At 45.1% G+C, this 17,272-nt stretch overlaps 1 protein-coding gene across 1 annotated transcript in view; it reads right to left on the reverse strand.

The window, feature by feature from the left end:
• Window positions 1-17,272, reverse strand: part of LOC144823941 (SITS-binding protein-like) — a 1,005,701-nt gene that overhangs the window by 339,161 nt on the left and 649,268 nt on the right. The gene's annotated exons all lie outside the window — the stretch shown is intronic.

The raw sequence follows: 17,272 nt of genomic DNA on the forward strand, positions 1-17,272 counted from the left end.
CATGCCATTTGTATAGCGCACTACTCACCCGGGAGGGTCTCAAGGCGCTTGGGGGGAGGGGTATGCTACTGCTCGAACAGCCAGGTCTTGAGTTGTTTCCTGAAAGCGAGATGGTCTTGGGTCAGCCGAAGGTGGATGGGGAGGGAGTTCCAAGTCTTGGCAGCCAGGTAAGAGAAGGATCTTCCTCCGGCGGTGGCTCTTCGGATGCGTGGTACGGCTGCGAGGGCAAGGCTGGTGGACCGTAGCTGGCGGGTGGGCGTGTAGAAGGTCAGTCGGTCGTTGAGGTACTTGGGGCCCAGGTCGTGGAGAGACTTGTGTGCGTGGGTGAGGAGCCGGAACGTGATCCTCTTGTCGACGGGGAGCCAGTGCAGGTTCCTCAGGTGGCTGGAGATGTGGCTGCGTCGCGGGACATCCAGGATGAGTCGGGCGGAGGCGTTCTGGATGCGCTGGAGTCTTTTCTGTAGCTTGGCTGTGGTTCCGGCGTAGAGGGCGTTTCCGTAGTCCAGTCGGCTGGTGATGCGTGCCTGGGTGACAGTCTTCCTGGTCTCGGTCGGGATCCAGCGAAAGATCTTGCAAAGCATACGCAGGGTGTTGAAGCACGATGAGGAGACGGAGTTGACTTGTCTGGTCATCGAGAGGGAGGGGTCCAGGATGAAGCCCAGGTTGCGTGCGTGGTCGGTTGGCTTGGGTGCGGTGCCCAGGGCTGGGGGCCACCAGGAGTCGTCCCAGGCGGAGGGCAAAGGTCCCAGGATGAGGACTTCCGTCTTGTCCGAGTTCAGTTTCAGGCGGCTGTCCTTCATCCACTCGGCGACGTCTTTCATCCCTTCGTGTAGGCAGGTTCTGGCGGTGTCGGGGTCTCTGGTGAGGGAGAGGATCAGCTGGGTGTCGTCGGCGTAAGAGATGATGTTGAGGTTGTGCTGGCGTGCGATGGCTGCGAGAGGTTTCCTGTAGATGTTGAAGAGGGTGGGGCTGAGTGAAGATCCTTGCGGGACGCGGCAGATGACTTCGGTGGCCTCGGAGCGAAACGGGGGGAGGCGGACTCTTTGTGTTCTTCCGGCGAGGAACGAGATGATCCACTCCAGTGCCTTCTCTTGGATACCGATGTTGCTGAGGCGCTGGACTAGGGTGCGGTGGCAGACTGTGTCGAACGCAGCGGAGAGGTCCAGGAGGATGAGGGCCACTGTTTCCCCCTTGTCGAGCAGGGTCCGGATGTCGTCGGTGGCTGCGATGAGGGCGGTCTCGGTGCTGTGGTTGGCTCTGAAGCCGGACTGCGAGGGGTCGAGGGATCCGTTCGTCTCGAGGAAGGCGGTCAGCTGTCTGTTGACGATCTTCTCGAAGACTTTAGCAGGAAAAGGGAGGAGCGAGATGGGGCGGAAGTTTTTGAGATCGGTGGGGTCCGCTGTAGGTTTCTTCAGGAGGGCGCTGATCTCGGCGTGCTTCCAGCTCTCCGGGAGGGTGGCGGTGTTGAAGGAGGCGTTGATGATGTTCCAGAGTTGGGGTGCGATGGTGGAGTCGGCCTTGTTGAAGACGTGGTGTGGGCAGGGGTCGGTCGATGATCCGGAGTGGATGGTGTTCATCGTGCGGGCTGTGTCTTCGGTGGTCACCGTGGTCCAGGTGCGAAGGGTGGCAGTGGGGGGTGTTGGTTCGACGGTTGGGTGCGTGGGTGGGGCGCCGAAGCTGTTGTGGATGTCGCGATCTTGCGGTGGAAGAACAAGGCGAGGGAGTCGCAGAGGTCTTGTGACGGAGTGATGTCGTTGGTGCCGGTGCAGGGGTTGGAGAACTCCTTGACGATAGTGAAGAGCTCTTTGCTGTCGTGGGCGTTGTTGTCCAGTCGTTCCTTCAGGGATTTCTTCTTGGTGGTGCGGATGAGCTGGTGGTGCTTGCGGGTAGCGTGTTTGAGGGCGGTCATGTTGTCGGTGGTCCGGTCGAGGAGCCAGGCTTTCTCGAGGGTGCGGCAGGTCTTCTTGGAGTCCTTGAGGTCGTCGGTGAACCAGGATGCCTTCTTGCTTCTGGGTCTGCTGGGAGGGTTCTTTAGTGGCGCGAGGTCGTCGGCGCAGGCGGTCAGCCACTGTGTGAAGTTGCGGGCTGCTTCGTTGGGGTCCGTTGTGTTGGCAGGTGGGCTTTGGCTGAGGGAGGTGGTGAGCTGGTCTGCGGTGATCTTGCTCCAATTCCTGTGAGGTACCTGTTGCGGGTGGTGGTGGGTCGTGGATCTTTTGAAGCTGAAGTGGACGCAGCTGTGGTCGGTCCAGTGGAGTCCGGTGGCGTGGCTGAAGGTGATGTACTTGCTGGAAGAGAAGACGGGATCAAGCGTGTGGCCGGCGTAGTGGGTGGGGGTGTTGACCAGTTGCTTGAGTCCGAGGTTGGCGAGGTTTTCCAGCAGGGCGGTGGTGTTGCGGTCCTTGTTGTTCTCCAGGTGGAAGTTGAGGTCCCCGAGGAGGATGTAGTCAGTGGAGGGGAGGGCGTGCGGGCTAATGAAGTCTGTGATGTCTTCGCTGAATTGTGTGCGTGGTCCCGGGGGTCTGTAGACGAGGGTGCCTCTGAGGGTCGTCTTAGGGTCGGTGTGAATCTGGAAGTGGAGATGTTCGGCTGCGGCGAAGGAGTCGTTGGCGTCGGTCGTGATGCGGATGGTGTTCCTGTGGACGATGGCGATGCCACCTCCGGTCTGGTTGATGCGGTCCCTCCTGATGATCTTGTACCCGTCCGGGATGGCGATGGCGATGTCGGGTGCAGAGGAGGCGTTCATCCAGGTTTCCGTGAGGAAGGCGACGTCCGGTGATGTAGCGTCAAGGAGGTTCCAGAGTTCCACGGCGTGTCTGTGGACAGAGCGGGTGTTGATCAGGATGCACTTGAGGTGGTTGCTGCTGGTTTTTGTCTTGGCGGGTGCGGGGCAGGTTCGGAGGCAGGTGAACTTGCAGGTGCAGCAGGTGAAGGGTCCGTGGGTGCGTCTCGGGGTGGCTCGGCAGCAGGCGTGGGTCCGGCTGGCATTGAGTGCGTTGAGAGTGGCGGCGGCGTAGGTCAGTCGGGTCGTCTTGTCTCGGCGGGGAGGGCCAGGGGTCCTGGCGCTGGGCGCGGGCCAGGCGCGGGCTCTCAATCGGCGCTCCCGCTGCGCGGTCGCTCTGGGGGCGTCATAAGTAAGGAGCCGGGAGGGAGGAGCAGCTGGGTGGCGGGAGCGGGCGGCAAATGGAATCACAGGGGGGCGGGGCCGCAGGGAGGCAGCGGCGGGAAATTCAAAGAAGCAGCGGGCAGCGAGCGAAGGAATCTGCAGGCAGGAGGCGGCAAAGGCAGGCAGGAGCGGCAGCAGTGAGTGGGGCGACCAAGCCCTGTGGAGGGCTGAGCGGCAGAGGAGAAATGCTTTCGTGTGAATTGGGTCCAGATATTGAGTAAGGAATTTCACTTTATCCACCTAGATTGTCCATCAGCCACTGCCAGCAATTTAGGTACTATACCTTTGATTTATACTTGTCACATCACTTTTCTTAATAGCACAGGTGGAACTCTGCAGGGGATAGGGACATTGTGAGAAATGTAAAGACTATATAAGTCATGCAAATGTTGGCTAATTCAAAGAGATGATTTACATCATAATTCAATAATGTTCCTTAAATAGGCCATTATCAAAGATTATCTAAAAGGGGTTCGTTTCCAAAATTAACTAGTGTGTCTCTCCCATTGCTGGTTTCCCTTCTCCTCCAACAGGTTGGTCTGCACTGTGTCACTACACTGGCTGCTCATACGATTTTGTCTGAGTAATGTCTTCCTGTGGCTTAGCTGTCTCCTGTGGCTTAGTTGCCTGGTCAGTATTAAATTATCAGTTATACAACTAGTTATACCTTTTTATGGTCTTCTGCTTCCCTTTAGCTAGCTTACTCTCATTCATCTTAATCTGTCTTGCTTTTTTTTTTAGTTCAAAATGATTTTATTGAATTTTAGCAGAGAAAAAACACAAAGATAAATACAGAAAAAAGTACAAGATATATCATTAAATTACATATAAGCGAATAAGAACAATCATAAATAAGCAGTCATAAATAAATTACAACGCAAAGTATAATCGTCAATCAAAGGATAACTAAAAACAGGAGGAGAAGGGAAGAAGGGAAAGGGGGAAATATTCATTTCATCGCAGAATAAATTAGATAAATAAAGTTACCAATAAAAGCCACAAAGAAATAGTATAATAATTAATAAACAAAAGAGTAACAGTGAAAGAGGATGAATCATAACTTTAAATATGAATCAATTGGAGACCAATAAGATTGAAAATGCATAGAATGATGATGAGCACCTTGTAGTGATAATTGAGCACCTCTTCTTGTAAAGATAATCCAAGACCATCATGCATGAACTGAAAGAGAAGTGGCATCCTTCCAACAGAAAGTAATTGATTTTAACGCAGCCAAAACCAAAAAATGAAACAACTTTGCTTCAGCATCTTCAAGAGGACTAATCAAAACAATTGACTTACATATTAATAATTTATAAGAAAGCGAATCAGAAATAGGCAAAATTTTCAATATTACATTCCAAACTTCAGACCAAAATTTCATATTAATAGGACAATCAAATAACATGTGACGTAGGGATCCAGGATGTAGGTTACAATGCCAACATAGGTTTGATGGTAATAATTTAGCTTGGAATAAACGTAATGGCGTCCATAAAGAATTAAACATAATGTAGGCATTGGTTTGATAAAGTGAAACTGGTAACCATCCAGAAATACTATTAGTCCAAATTAATGACCATGAGTCAATTGGTAGGGAAATAGAAAGTTCAGTATTCCAAAAAGTGGAAATTATATCTATATTGGAGCCTAAGGAAAAGGTAAGTCTCTTATAAAATACAGAGACTGCTTTAGAAGATACAGAAACAGTATTGATGTAAATTAAAACATCGGCTGAGAGTGTGGATGGGAGACCAGCGGGGAAGGAATCTAAAATGGAATTACACAAAAATTGATATTTCAACAGATCTGATTTTGGTAGATTGAATTTTAATTGGAGTTGAGCAAATGATATAAATGCACCATTGGAGAAAATATCCTTAAGATAGATAATGCCCTTGTCAATCCATGAAGACCAAAAAGAGACATTTCTATTTAATTTTATTAAAGCGCTATGCCATTAAGACAAATGCACCGTAGAAAGTAAAGAAGATGTAAAATTAGAGTCCAAATCAAGAAAAATGAATCGTGATGACTTGATTATGGACGAGGAATGTACAACTTTAGAGGCAGGAGACATAGTCAACAAGGAGGGCAATGGAAAAGGCTTTGCAAGGGAAGTTTCAATATGATACCAGATAGGAGGCTTAACAATAGGCGAGACATTAAACCATAATGAACTCTGTTTTAAGATGAAAGCCTTATGGTATAGATAAAAATCCGGTAGGGCAAAACCAATTTGGGATTTAGGAATCTTCAATTTTTTATAGGCAATACGAGGAGGTTTATTATTCCAAAGAAATTTAGATAATAGTTTATCAGTATCTTTATAAAATGTGAGTGGGAATTGAGTGGGAATTATTGCAAGAGAATAAAATATTTTCGGGGCAATAGTCATTTTAATAGATTCCATTCTCCCCCACCAGGAAAGATGAAGGGAAGACCATTTGGAAGTTTTTTGTTTAACATAGTCAAGTATAAAATCACAATTTAATTTCAAGGTAGCATGCAAGGAAGATGAAAATAATATACCAAGGTATTTCAACTTGCTTTTTTGCCATACAATATCAGGTGAAGGCAACATATCGGGGGTACAAAGCATATTTAAAGGAAAAAATTCAGTTTTAGTAACATTTAATTTATATCCTGATACAGTTGAATATTTGGAAATAATATCAAGCAGTGATGGTACAGACGAAATAGGATTACTAATAAATAATAACACATCATCAGCATATGCTAAAGTTTTAACAGCAACATCTTTGATGGCGATACCCTGAATATCTTCGCACTTACGGATAGAGTTAAGAAAAGGTTCTATTCCTAATAAAAATAAGAGAGGGGAAAGGGGACATCCCTGACGCGTACCTCTAAAAAGGGAAAATTGGTTAGAAATTTGACCATTAATAAACAATCGAGCAGTGGGAGCATAATATAAAGCCGAAACCATACGAATAAAAGAGGGTCCAAAATTAAAAGATAATAAAGTTTTAAATAAAAACTGCCAATGGATTTTATCAAAGGCTTTTTCTGCATCTAAAGCCATAACACCAGCAGGGGCAAGGAGGGAGGAACTTTGTTCATTGACATGTAATAATGTTCTAGTATTATTAGCAGAGTATCTATTCTTCATAAAACCAGATTGGTCAGGGTGAATAATAGAATGTAGGACAGGAGCTAATCTAGAGGCAAGGATTTTGGCATACAATTTACAGTCTTGATTAATCAAGGAAATGGGACGGTAATTAGAAACAAGGGTAGGGTCTTTATCAGGATTGGGAAGGACAACAATTAAGGCTTCTGAAAAAGAACCCGAAATGGTACCTGAGGAACTAAAGTGAGAAAAAATTTGGTACAAATAAGGTAATAGATGGGATTGGAACTCTTTATAAAATTCAGCAGGGATGCCGTCAGGACCAGGAGACTTATTTTTTGGGAGAGATTTGATGGCAGTCAGGATTTCATCAGTAGTAATTGGTGAATCTAGCCCAAGTCTATCAGAAGGAGAAATATGAGGTAAATTGGAAGTATTTAAAAAAGCGTCAATTATAGAATCATCACAAAGATCTGGTTTATTATATAAGGTGGAGTAAAAATGTAGAAATTCTTGAACAATATCATTATGGGAAAGTGCAATTTTACCTTGAGGGCCTTGAATGGAGGTAATCTGCGTTTTATCCCTTTTAATACGCAGGTAATTGGCGAGGAGTTTCCCAGATCTATTGGAATTAAAACGGAATTTAGCATTGGACTTAGATAGCTGAATCCCAGCCCTAGTACTAAGGATAGCATTAAATTCATATCTAAGTTTTTGTAAATTAATTTTATATTGAGGATCATTGGAAGTAATAAATAAACTTTCGAAGTGAGCTATTTGCTTCTCAAGAGTTTTGACATCAGAATTAAATTTCTTATTCTCATGTGCCATAATAGAAATTGTGGAACCTCGAATATAAGCTTTAAACGCATCCCAGCGATTAACAATAGAGGTAGAGTCTTCTGGATTGAATATAAAATAATCTTGAATCGCTTGTAACAATTTGGGTTATTGAGTGTCATTGAGAACAATATCAGTATTCATATGCCATCTGGATTGTTTAGCAAAAGAGGACGAGACATTCAAAACAAAAGAAATCATGGCATGGTCTGAGATGTCAATAGTACCAATGGTAGGATTATTTGCAGATTGAACAACGAAGGGGGAGAGTAAAAAATAATCAATTCTGGAATGAGAATTATGAGGGTTGGAGAAAAAAGAAAAATCTTTACCAGTGGGATAGTGTAGTCTCCAAATATCAGCTAACTTGGTGGTATGAAGAAAAGTTTTAAAGGCATGGAAAATCTTGGATGGACGAAATCTAGAAGTAGACAATCTATCTAGCAAGGGGTCAGCAATAACATTAAAATCCCCACCAACAATCAAAGGAACTTTTCCCAACTGTAAAACTTCAGTAGCAACTGTAGCCCAGAATACAGGATCATCTGCTGTAGGGCCATAAATATTAAACAAAAAGAAAATGGAATCATGAATTTTGACTTTAACTATAATATATCTCCCTTCAGAATCAGAAATCTTGCTAAGAATTTGACAATGCAATCTTTTAGCAAATAAAATAGCGACCCCATTTTTCTTACCTTTAGCAGGTGAGGAAACAATAGAATCTACCCATTTTTTATTCATGTACAGTAAAACTTTATCTTCAACATGTGTTTCTTGAACAAAACAAATATCAGCTTTGCAACTACCCAAATAATCTAGAATTTTCGTACGTTTGATGGGATGTCTCAAACCTTTTACATTAAGAGAAACAATTTTAATATTATGAATGTTAGCCATTGAGATATAGAAGGAAGGAAAGAAAGAAATCAGAACAAGAAGAGTGAAGAAATAGCCAAGCTAAAAGAGTAACTCTATGTAGACAATAAGAAAGGGAAGAAAGAAAAAGAGAGAAGAATGAACAAACAAGAAACATGAATAGAAAGAAGGAAACGCACACCCGTTCCTCAAGCATGACCAGTAACCGTTGAAGCCCATGAATAAAGATTATGCAAAGATGTGACAAGTAAAGTCAGACGAAACCAACTCAAGTATTAGGATCTTGAATATCCATGGATGGAGGAGCTTGCTGGTCAAGAAACAGCCGAAGATCTTCAGGACGTTGAAAGGACTTGGAGACATTGTCTTTCCACACACGCATCGTAGATGGATCGAAAAGACCATATTTGAAACCAAGGCTCCTCAGCTGTGGACGAAGGGAAGAAAACTCCTTTCGAATAGCCACAGTTTCTTTAGCAAAATCCTGGTGAATAAAAATGTTGGTTACATTCACCAACAATGATGGAATTTCTCTCACAGCTTTTCGAATGAGACCCAAATGATGATGACGCAGTACCTTGAATATCATTTGCCTGGGCTTTGTATGTCGAGGATTGCGATGTGACGGGACTCTATGGGCTTTGACAATCTCAAATTTTTCTGAAAATTTAATATTAAAAAGACCAGGTAGAAGAGATTTTAGATATAGTCGGCAATTTGTCCCTTCAACTGCAGTACTGAAAATTCTGGACCCGTGTTATAAACATCAACGTACCATGAGGATTTTGATATCAGAAGACCGAGAATGGTTAGTACACTATGCACAAGCATTTTCGTCATATTCGAGTGACGATTTCACCTTGAAATCGTAGTTTTCGTCCTGAACCCTCGGATTCCATTTTGTGTACGGCAGCCATTTTGTGAGTTGCCCTCACATAGGTCAATGATAAAGGCCAAACACGGTCCTGAAGGACACGTACACCTTTCCTGACTTCTCTGCGACCTGGGCAAGCTGACTCCACTACCCCAGGCCAAACCTGTTCGGTCAGTTCCTCTCCCAGTGGCCACACGAGATAGTATCAAGGCACAATGTGCCATAAACCTTTCATCACACACAAACCATGCCTAATCTCGCACACACCTCTCCCTGTTTCCTACTTTATGACTTGCTTTACGAGGACGAGGTGCCCGTTTTTATTGGGGGTCCGTCGATATCTGATGAAATACTGGGCCTTGCCGGGTAATTGATTGTGGGCTGAACAAACTGAAATGTGGGATTGTCATCATGACTCTGCTTTTTCTTTGTAGTGAAAATATGTGAATGGTCAACTGTAAAAATAGGAATGTTTGCCTGAAGCATAATATTTTGTATATAAAGAGAAGGCTGGCTTTGTAAGATGGAGCAGTCTCCTGAGAATATACACCGTGTTGTACTTCTAGGATACCTGTTACTTGGTTGCAGCCAATAAATTCGATCTTTGACTTCACCTAGAAGACTCTGTGTTTCTGTAGTCTGAAACAGGAAGGACCCGAAGTCATAGGGTGTTGTCCCTGGCACCGCTGGGATACCGGTTCAGTACCGGTTCTGAAAAATCCAGTACTTCAGTTGGCGCCCAACGTGGGGCGATATCAGCGGTACCGGTCCAAGCCAGAGGTTCGTGAGGAGCTTCGTGTGAAAATTCTGGAGGAAGGCCGCCACTTCATCGACCCCTGCATGTCAATGTGGTCCGAAAGTCTTTGCTGCGAGGTTCCCCGCTTCCCGACGGCTACGAAGGACTGCTGCCCTGACTATCGCCCTGTTTTGGACCCTTGATGATTGGTAGAGCAAAACGATAGACGAGTCTTCTGGTGAAGTCATCGATACCTCAGTTAAGTATAAGTGGAGCGTCTCCCAGTCCTTAGTTTTGAGTATCCCTTCGGGATCTTTGATTTGGAACTTGCAAGTACCAAAGCCGAGGGACTCGTGTATTCACGAGGCTGTCGTAATCGATAATCCCTTGAAGTTTGAAGCTAGACTAGAGAGCGAAGAGGCCTGGTCTTAGCAGACTTGGAAACTTGTTTTGTCTTGGTTGTTATAGGGATTCCCGATTGGAGGACTCGTGTCCGGTTCCTCCAATTGGAACTCCAACTTATGAATTATATGTGAAGCATGGAGTAGGCCCTATCACATACAATGAAGTATGGATCAAATACACCAGAAAGGATGGTGTTTTAAAATGGCCCCAATATGGTAGCTTTGACACGGAGGTTTTAGATAATCTCGAGGTTAAACTTTTTAAGAAGAAAGCCCGGCCGGCGATGTTTGACTCTTTCCGCCTATGGCGAAAGGAAGCCAAACAGAAGGAAATTAAATTAGCGAAAAGAATAAAAGAGAAAAGGGTATTTCAGTAATGCAAGCTGCTATGCAGTTTAAAGATAACGAAGAAGAACAGATGAGTGAGCAGTTGCACAGGCAACGTAAAATGGTTATCGATAAATGTTACCCTGTTTTGCCGCCTCTTCAGCAAGATGCAGCAAAAGACATTGAAAAAGACCCCCTAATGTCGCATTTATTGAGTTCACCACCCCCTTATGCGCAGAGTGCTACAGCACCTCCGCAACCTTTAGTCGTGCAACCCCCGGTTGTTGTGCCTCCTGCTCCTCCACAACCGCCAGCACCCCTTCAGTTGGCTCCTACTCTTCTGGCTCAACCTTCTCAAGGGCCACTGACTTCGCTACCTGCTCCGCTACCTGCTCCGCCTTCACCTTCTGTAACTTCTCCACCTGTTCTTACTACCTCTGCTACTGTTCCTACGTTGACCTTTTCTCAATCTGCTTTATCTCCCATCCTGTCGACTTCTCCTTCTGTTCGACAGAGGATGACTGACACCGTTGCCAGTCTTATATTTCCTCTCTTTGGGTCATCTGGCGTGACCCCTGATTCGGAGCGTAAACAGTTGCGTAGTCAACTGCCTGATTCTCGAGAAAGAGAAATGTTTGACCGTATGGCGCATAAATGGGTTACCGACCCGACAAGATATGAGTTAGAATCTGTTATGGATGTCTTCCGACAATAGGAAGCACCGAAGCAGAGATATGTTTTTGAGAAAATGTGTGCTTTTCTTTGTGAGGAATTGGAGGATAATGATTTGGAATCTAATCCGCCTGAGTTGTGCCGTGTACGGTTTGATTTTGCGAAGGGTATGATTGTGGGTTCTGATGTTGAGAAAGCGGTCGCGACCTTGTTATCGTTTAGGAGCGAAGCTATTTCCCAGCAGTTGTTCGAGTCTGATTTTTCCGTTAAAAGGAGAGCGAGACAATACCCCATGAGAGAGGTTCCCCCTGTACGGAAGGAAGCAGTAGTGGCTGGTCTGAATAATGTTCCCCCAGCTGTTCCAGCGCACTTTCAGCGTGTTTGGGTACATGTTCCTTGGAAGGGCGCTGAAGTTTTGGCCCTTAAACAGACATTGCCTGATCCCCGTAAAAATCCTGCAGGGTATTACAAGGAATTGACACAGACTGCAGGCTCTTGCATTATGAATTTAGCCGACATAGACATGTTGTTTGGAAATGTTGTTCCACAGCCTTTATGGGGAAAGATTCGTCATGCGGATCATGATCAGGAGTTAGGTGACACATGGGCTAATATTAGTGCTGCAGATGACCGACAAGTTGGTGGTGCTAAACCCGAGCCTTTAGTAGCAGAGCTCCCTGGTAGGATCATTAATTACATGAAGACTTTAATGCCTGCGATGCGAGTGAATTGGGACAAGTTGTCTGCGTGTAAGCAGAAGAAAGATGAAACAGTGTCTGATTTCTTCACTAGGTTTGAAGAGACGTTTGTCGACCACAGTGGTCAAGATATGAGTACAGAAGGTGGTCAACGGTTGTTCGTTGACAAATTCGTGCATAATTTGCTTCCCGAGTTGTGTAAGAAATGAAAAGATTCAGAAAGTTTGTGGGCCGTTTCCTCTTCTGCACAGATATTGGCTACTGCCCAGTATTACGAAAATAGAGATAAGGATGAGAAAGATAGAGCAGACAAGAAAACGAAAGAGTTAAAAACAAAGGTTCTTTTACAGCAGGCGTACCCGCCTCGTGGTGGTCAGAGTAACTATCAGCAGCCTCAGCAGTTTCAGAGAAACGCGCAAAGGACCGAATATCCTCAACAACGTTTTCCTCTGGGCCCTAATCAGTGTGCATATTGTAAAGAAGAGGGCCATTTTAAAAATAGCTGCCCTGCTTTATTACAGCGTATGAATGGTGTTTCTAGCGCAAGAGGTCGAGGTACTCCAAAAGCGCCTAGAGGTAGAGGACGTGGAAATTTCCCCCAGAACGCGCGCTCATTTCCGCCTCAAAATTCAATGAATAGGTTTGATCAGCAGAATAACGCGTCTAATAGGACAGCTCAGTACTATGCTGATGACTACTATGCAGAAGATGAGAATATGGAGGGTAATGATTGCTAGGACAGCCATAGACAAAGAGAGGGAGTTGTTTCAGTTCCAGTAGATCAGAGTGGACCTTATGTTGAAGTGATTACATCAGGTGTGTCAGAACCTTTTCTGTTGGATACTGGTGCTACAAAGAGTTCTATTATGCACTCTAAACACCCTGGCGCACCTTTGTCTGGCGAAATGAATGTTTCAGTAGGTTTTTCTGGCGCCCCGGTTAGGAACCCGATTACTAGTCCTATGTCCCTTTCTGTTGGACCTTGTGAATTAGAAGCACCCCTTATTCTGACAACAGGTTGTGGTGAAAATTTGTTAGGATTGGATCTTTTAAAAAGATTGTATGCGACTTTGTATTGTTCTCCTTCAGGAGTGCAACTTACACTAGGTAAGAAAGTTGTCTCCCCAATGTATTTGTCGAAGGATAAACTTCCGAACAGAATTGTCGTCTCTCCCTAATATTCTTTGGGCTACTGGTCCTAATGATGTGGGTCTTTTGGAAATACCGCCATATGTTGTGACATTAAAAGCCAATGTTAAAATGCCACGTATTCCCCAATATAAGATCTCTAGTGAAGGTGAAAAAGCGTTACTAGCGATCATTTACGATTTGATTGAAAAAGATGTAATCGAAGAGACAAGAGGCAACGTTTGCAATAGTCCTGTTCTGCCTGTTTTGAAGCGTACCGATCCTTCTCAGCCACCTGTTTACAGATTTGTGATTGACCTTAGAGAGGTGAATAAAATCGTTGTGCCACAATATCCAGTTGTCCCTGATATCACTGCCCTATTGACTATGATTCCAGCTTCCGCTACTTGGTTCTCTGTGATTGACTTGAAGAATGCTTTCTTCAGCATCCCGATTGCCGAGGAAAGTAGGGATATTTTCGGCTTCAGTTTAGGAGGTCGCAGCTTCCGCTTCAAACGCGCTCCCCAGGGCTACTGTGAAAGTCCATCGATATATAGTCAAGCTTTGGAAACACAACTTGATATGATTATTTTACCTGATGGCGCTACCCTTACTCAGTATGTCGATGATTTGCTTGTTGCTGCAGATACTGAGGAAATCTGTAAAGAAGCCACGTTGTCGTTGTTGCGTCATTTGTCTGACTTACATCACAAAGTGTTGCTTTCCAAATTGCAATATTGTCGACAAGAAGTGACCTACCTAGGTCATCTCTTATCGAAGGAGGGAAGGAAACTGACCCCAGAGAGAATTCAGGCAATAGCGAAATTGAGTGTGCCAAAGACACAGAGAGAAGTGCGTGCTTTCTTGGGTATTACATCATATTGCAGACAATGGATACCAAATTTTTCGTTGTTGGCCAAACCTTTGGTGGCATTAACTTGTAAAGATACACCGAATTCCATTCCATGGTCTGAAGAGTGTCAGAAAAGTTTTTCTGAATTGCGCGATGCATTATGTTCGGCTCCTGTGTTGGGTACCCCCGACTACAGTAAGCCCTTTACATTGCATGTCCATGAGAAAGAAGGTTGTGCATTGTCAGTGTTGACACAGTTGTTCGGAGGCAAACAGCGTCCATGTGCGTATTTTTTGTCAACTTTGGACCCGGTAGCTAAAGCGTTGCCGAGTTGCTTAAGAGCCACAGCGGCAGCAGCTGTTTCTATCCGACAGTCTGCTGGTTTAGTGATGAATAATACATTGATTGTGATGGTTCCACATGCAGTGGACACGTTGTTAAACAGGACCAAGACAGAGCACTTAACTAGTGCTCGGTTGTCAGGTTCCGAGTTGACACTGTTAGCGAGTCATGTGCACATAAAAAGATGCAACACGCTTAACCCAGCTACGTTGTTGCCGATTGAAACAGAGTTAGATACTTCTGAACAGCATGATTGTTTCCTCAGAACAGAAGAAGAAACGAAAGGGAGAATAGACATTCAGGACACTCCTCTTGTGAAGTGTGATGGTACCTTATGGGTGGATGGTTCATGTTTCAAGCTTCCGAATGGAGATACGACTGCGGCATATGCTGTTACGACTTTGCATACGATTGTTAAAGCTGCATGTATCCCACATAATTCAGCTCAAGCAGCAGAATTGATTGCACTTACGAGAGCGTGTGTGTTGTCGAAAGGAATGAAAGTGACCATATATACCGACAGCCAGTATGCATTTGGTGTGGCTCACGGTTTTGGACGATTGTGGAAAGAACGTGGGTTCCTGACTTCGCATGGAGCTAAGATACAGCAAGGTCAGTTGGTGAATGAGCTTCTTCAGTCATTAACTTTGCCGTTGCAAGTTGCGATTGTGAAATGCAGCGCACACAAGAAGGTGACTGACGATGTTGGTCGTGGAAATGCATTTGCTGAGGAAGTCGCAAAAGAAACAGCGAGGGATGTGATGAGCCGAATGTATGTTGCAGGCCCTGCAAGATGGATTGGTGACGTACGAATGTGTGAAGACACGATAGAAAGTGTGAAGTCCATTCAAGCTGAAGCTACAGAGAAAGAGTTGAGTGTGTGGAGAGAGAGTACGGGTAAATTGGATGTGAATGGTTGTTGGGTTGAATTGTCAGAGCATCAGAGATGGTTGTTACCCGATGCGTATGTGCCTGCAGTTGTTACAATGGCTCATGGAATGGCTCACATCAGTGTGAAAGGGATTTGTAAGTTGTTGGCTCCGGTATGGCAAAATGCTGGAATTCCCCAATGTGCAGAGAATGTGGTCAAGAATTGTATGGTGTGTCTGAAATACAATCCTGGTAGGGGAACCCCAACTCCAGCTGGTCATTTTGCGCCTCCAACGTATCCGTTCGAGGTTTTGCAGCTAGATTTCATCCACATGGAAAGGTGCAACAATCTGAAATACGTACTCGTTGTTGTTTGTGCCTTTTCAAGATGGATAGAAGCATATCCCTTAAAGGACAACAATGCCTTGTCCACAGCTAAAGCCCTTGCCAAAGAGTTCTTCCCTAGGTTTGGAATGCCGAGAATGGTCTGGAGTGACAATGGGAGTGATTTTGTGGGTCGAGTGATGAAGAAAGTATGTGAAGGATTAGGCATCCAACAGAAATTTCCCGCTGAAAATCACCCCCAATCAGCTGGACTAGTAGAGTGCTACAATGGCACGTTAAAGCTAAAATTGGCCAAAATTGAAGCAAGCTCTGGTCTTAAATGGCCTGACGCTCTGCCTTTGGCACTCCTATCAACCAGAATGTCTGTGCACTCGCGAGTGGGACTACGAAATAGTGTTCGGCCGCCCGGCCAACATATGGGGAGTGCCAAGGCCGAAAGAATTCAGTGAGATCGAACACCCTGTACTGCTTGACTATTTGTACAAATTGACGGCTAAATTGCGTGTTTTACACCAACAGGTACACGATACTCTGCCTCAGGTCTCTGAAGCTCCAGGACATCCGATTACTCCTGGATCCTGGGTTTTGGTGAAGAACTTCCAGCGGACAAAGAATGATCAGCCCCGCTGGACAAGCCCCTACCTAGTCCTGCTATCAACAAGATCAGCTGTTCGAGTGGAGGGGAAGACAAACTGGATCCACGGTGTACATTGCAAGAGGGTGCCTTTGCCTCTACCATACGACCGGTGGGTCCAGGAGGGTGTCGCTGACTCAGAGACTGAAACTGTGCCTCGATTTCTGCCTTTCAGTGATACACGCATAAAAGGAACAAGAAAGTGACAATCTCTTGCAAGAAGCTGTGCCACCATCAAATCGATTGGACACTACAGTGCCCGAACTCCTGTTTAAAGACCAGACAGTATCTGGGAAGCAACGCTATAATCTGAGGCCGAGAACTATGGACAAATAAAAAACTTTCCTTTTCTTTGCAAAATTTTGAAAGTGCAGCTCTCTCTCTGAGAAACTTTTTTATTTTTGTTTTTCGAACCACCATCCGGGTTCAGCTGTAGGGTCCCGGTTGCCCAAAGTCTTTGGGGTGCAGCCGAAGACGTTAGGTCGACGGTTCTGGTTGGTCTAAGGGAGTTGCCCTGGGCTGACAGAAGCATCCTTTAGCATAGAACACCCTACCATCGCGAGCAGCATTTTAGAGAGGATGGAGTTTCTCGAGATGGAGAGACCTGCCAAACAAATGAACTTTAAGACTACAATTTGCAGAATGATGACCAAGAAACGTTTTTTGATATTGTGTGTTTTTATGTTGTTCAGTGTAATGATGTTTTTCATAGGATATGTTTTATTTTATTTTCGAGTGACACTTACACCCACTTCATCGCCCATACCTCCTCCTACTACTATTTCCTCACATTCTTTTCAACCTCTTCCTGAACATGAATCCGCTAGGAGATTAGAGTTTATTAATAACTCCTTCGTTCAGCTTTTGCACCAACACCAACTAGTAATGAACACTACTAACTGTTGGGTGTGTGGTCTTATGCCTCACACAACGGATAAAGGTATCCCTTATCTGGTCCTGCCTTTCAGCCACAATGGTTCTGTGTGGGCATACAGAACAATGTTCATCTACGCACATGAGACCTACCCCCTACGTTCTGTGGAAGATAATCCTAAGAATAGTGCTCTAGTTAAGGGTATAGTAGATATGATTAAGGAAGATATCTCCTATGAGACTATCCCGAGAGATGAGACACTAGTATATATAGGATGGAACGTGACCGGATATGGAGTTGCTCTGAGTGAGAAACAGCAAGCTAAGAGATCTTCCCCGATTTGGATAGTACCCCATCAAGGTATTGGCAAGAATCCCAGAGCTCAGTTAGGGAAGAGTATCTGCACTGAGACATATGTTTTTGCGTCTCAGATTTCCCCTCCGTTCTTAGCAGCTAAGGGTACCTATTTCATCTGCCATGATAGAGCCTATACATGGTTGCCCCATGACTTTTCGGGCACCAGCTTTGTTTCGTTC

This window comes from Lissotriton helveticus, chromosome 3_1, assembly GCF_964261635.1.
Source record: "Lissotriton helveticus chromosome 3_1, aLisHel1.1, whole genome shotgun sequence".
Taxonomy (NCBI): Eukaryota; Metazoa; Chordata; class Amphibia; order Caudata; family Salamandridae; genus Lissotriton; species Lissotriton helveticus.